The sequence below is a fragment of the Benincasa hispida genome, unplaced genomic scaffold (genome assembly GCF_027475165.1).
Source record: "Benincasa hispida cultivar pf3 unplaced genomic scaffold, pf3_genome.v1.1 HicScf1707, whole genome shotgun sequence".
Taxonomy (NCBI): Eukaryota; Viridiplantae; Streptophyta; class Magnoliopsida; order Cucurbitales; family Cucurbitaceae; genus Benincasa; species Benincasa hispida.
In genome coordinates, this window is record NW_028326084.1 from 1 (window position 1) to 4,109 (window position 4,109).

A 4,109-nucleotide genomic window follows, 5' to 3' on the forward strand; every position below is an offset into this window, starting at 1 on the left:
TGCCCGTTTGCTCGCCACCACTGTTAATTTTGGTTGAGGCAAGCTCTTCTATCTCTCTTTTTTTTTGTCTTTTTTTTCTTTCTCTTAATTAAATCCCACTTTCTCTCATCTGTCAACTCAATTTCACTGAAATGGTGAGCAAAATCTCAATCTCTCTTTACGTTTCATTCGACACTAGGCTTGAAAGCTTTTTATCATCTTTGTCTCCATCGTTTCTACGTTCTTATGATCCACACGTCTTTCGTTTGTAATGCCTGTTGCTTTTGATTCTTGCAAATTAATTGGAGTTACTACTTGCTTCTTATTGGACTTGTGTAAATCATTTCAATTTTGCCCTTGAAATTGTATTATGGATATACTATAATTGGACTTCTTATTTCGTGTTGCTAATATTTAATTGGGAGTTCACATCCGCCCAAGTTTTGGTTTTGGAGTCATGACCAGAACATTTTCATTTGAGATTGAAAACTACACTTAGACATTTTGAGGTATTTTTTATATTAAAATATATCTTAGACACTTTTTAGGAAATTTCTAGTTGGTTTTGATAACCAACGTGACACTGAGAAACTTTTTTTAGAGAATTTCTAGTGGGTTTTGATTATTAAATCGTCCTTAAATATTTTAAGTTGTTTTGAGAATTGAAGTCTCAATCACTTTTTGGAAACTTTATAGGTTAGTTTTGAGATTGAAAGTCATATTTAGGCATTTTAAAGGTCTTTCTGAGAGTTAAAAGTGTCACTTAGTCACTCTTTAGGTACTTTTTAGGTTGGGTGAAAAGTTTCCCTCACACATTTTTAAGTTATTTTGAGATTTGAATTGTCACTTGGGTAATTTTTAGGTAATTTGCAGTTAGTTTTGAAAATCAAAATGATATCTAGGAACAATTTATAGGTTGTTTTGAGAGTCAACAAGTCTCTCTGACATTTTCTATGAACTTTCTAAGTTGTTTTCACTTAGACACTTTTAAGATATTATTTAGGTTGGATTATTTTCATTTTGTTTTCTGTTTGTTGAATGTATCTATATGACCCTTCAAAATAGACAACAAACTCTCTAGATCTTTAGACTTAGAGTTCTTTCAATAATTGATCAATATAACTTATTGATAGGGTAGTTAAACAATTTGTCACTTTCTTTGTTGTGAATTAGTTAATTTTTATGTTTGTTTAAAATTGAGTTGTATATATATAGCAATTATGATATTATTTTGTGTATGTTCCGATAAAGGAAAATATTGTTGATTTCCACATGCATAAGTAAAAAAAAAAAGGTATATGTATTTTTATTTTTTCAATAAAAAAACCATGGCAGACATTTAATAACGGACAGTTATCAATAAAATGTAGGTGAAAAACCAACACTAAAGATGATGTTCAATATCGGTTGAAAACCGACATTGAAAGTAGTATTCATTGTTGGTTAAAAACTGGCATGACATTGAAGGTAATTGACATTGAAATCTTGGTCATCTATAATGCTAGTTTTTAAACTGACATTAAAGACATTTTGTTAACGATCTAAATGGTTCTTTTTGTCCTGAGGTGAAATTTGAGTTTTGACTAATTTCTTTCTATTTTAGAGATTTAATTCTAAGTAAATTTTCACTCGATTGTATCCCTTTTTCGACGATGCACATCTGAGAAGAGTGTTGTGTTAATCTTGGGGAGCAACTGGCTTTTTGCAATTTAGTACCGAGGTTACACTGATTTTGCTTTCAAGGTAATAGATCTTCTGCGACATAACAATGATTTAGACCCAGAATTGATGACGACTAACAACATTTTATGAACTTTGTGAAGCTCGAAAGGATTTTGCTCATCAGTGCACCTTGTGCTTTAAAACACAACGAGTTCTACTTTTAATTTTACAACTCTGTTTTTCATGATTTTATTGGGAGACGATTTATCAGTTCATAGATGTCATCTCTTTTCAAACTTTGTAATCCGGGTTCATTAGATTTATTTATTTATTACTTTTTAAGTAAATATCAATTTATTCCCTAAACTTTGGGTGTTGTATGCATTTAAACCCTGAATTAAGAATTGTATCAATTTAAACCTTGAACTTTGGAGTTGTATCAATTTAAACCCCAAATTAATAATTATATCGATTTAAACCCTGAATTTTTATAAGTGTATCAATTTAAACCTTGAACTTTCATAATTATATCAACTTAAATCCTCAATTATTTTTTATTTGGATATATTTATAAAAATTTGGGATTTAAATTAATATATTTATGAAAGTTTAGGGTTAAATTGATACACGTAAGAAAGTTTAGGGTCTAAATTGATACAATTGTTAGTTTGGAGTTTAAATTGATACAACTCTTAAAATTCAGGGTCTAAATTGATACAACCCCTAAAGTTTAGGGTATAAATTGATACAATTTTTAACTTAGGATTTAAATTGATGCAATCCCCAAAGTTTAGGGTTATAAATTGATATTTGTCAAAACTTTTTTTAAGGAAGCATAACTATTTCATCAAGATCCTGTTTGATAACTATCTGGTTTTTATTGTTTTTAAAAATTAAATTGGTATTTTTACCTCCAAATTTCTTTATTTGTTATCTACTTTTTACCAATGGTTTAAAAAACCAACCAAATTTTAAAAGCTACTTCTTTTAGTTTTCAATATAGTTTCTCCTGCCCAAGCAATTAAACTTTTTCCTTTGATTATTTTATTTTATTCTTTTTTAGATCGATGAAGAAATTCTTCAGGAAGTTGTAAAGATGGGATTTGACAGGAATCAGCTGGTGGAGTCTCTTTGTAACCGAATTCAAAATGAGGTGCATCATTAATTAGACTTATTGTCTTAAGAAATTTGAAATTCTTCCTTGCTAATAGTTACTGATGATCATTGTTATTGAGAATATATTCAAGGTTACTGTTGCTTATTATTTGTTCTTGGAAAACTGATTCCATGTTTCTAGTGGCTTATCTTTGAGCTGAGTTTCAGGAGACTACGGTATTCTTGTTTCTTGTCCCTACTTTAAATTTCTAGTCTGAGAAACACGTATTTCCATTTTATACTATTAGAAAAAACTACCCAAAACCACCCTCCAGAGTGCATCTTGCTGAAGATGTTGAGGAGTAAAAGAAAATAAGTAACCTAATAACTGTTGGTTTCTTGCTTTTTCTATAATGTCAAAAGATGTAACCTAGAAACTGATGCTACCAAATATATGAAATATGATTGTACTCTTTGGTCTAACTTGGCAGTCTCGAGCTCATCCTCGTGAAATTAAGACTGAAGTTCTTAAAGCCCTACGAGAGCTCAATGTTACTTAAAAGAGAATTGGACACTACAATATGAAATGTAGATGGCTACCTGGAATTTAAGGCCATCATGAAGGCATGATTAATAACCCTGTGCATAGTAATCATTATTTCGTGGATGAATTGACCATCAATAAAAATGATGGCGATGTAAAATTACCAAATGTTATCAAGTGTCAAGCACATGTATCTTTCTGTCTATTGGGTCATTTGAAAGAAATTTACCAATTTACCAGGCTGTTCCATCTTCTCGCATTGATTGAAATGCATTTCATAGTTTTCAATATAAACTTCCATCCATTCCTGAACCCACTACACCTATAGAGAGTAAGACCTTTGATTAACACATTTCCTACGCTTGATTTATTCTCAACTTGTTTCATAAATGAGTTATTGTTATTTCATGTTTAACAAAAAGATAATGTTCAGCACGTGTCATGTCACTTTCTCGATAACAATCTCAAGCTTCATTCTCATTCGTTTTTGCTTTGGTTTTGTTGTCAGTTGTACAAAACATGCAAAGAAAAGTATTTGCTTGATATACAAAGGGTTCAAGGCCTCAATTTCTTTTCCTGTGTCTGTGTGCTGCCTTCTTTGCCCAGCCTAGCAGAAGCGTTGTGAATGCCTTACATCCCAAAAATCAATTTTTACGTAAACTAAAACAGAATATATATACAACAAACATGTAAATAGCAGGTCGTTGGGAAAGGATTAATACTTGGTCTTTCCTTGTAGATCTTTATATTCTCATATCGATCCTCTGATGTTTAAAAATTTGTAGAATTATAAATACTTGTGCCACCTCTGCCCTACACCCAAACAAAT

General features: G+C 30.8%; 1 long non-coding RNA gene across 1 annotated transcript; it reads left to right on the forward strand.

The window, feature by feature from the left end:
- Window positions 1-11: 11 nt before the first annotated feature.
- LOC150030662 (uncharacterized) lies at window positions 12-3,532 on the forward strand. Its single transcript, XR_016526635.1, has 2 exons — window positions 12-1,722; window positions 2,705-3,532. It is a non-coding gene; the product is annotated as an uncharacterized LOC150030662 (long non-coding RNA).
- The last annotated feature ends 577 nt before the right edge of the window (window positions 3,533-4,109 follow it).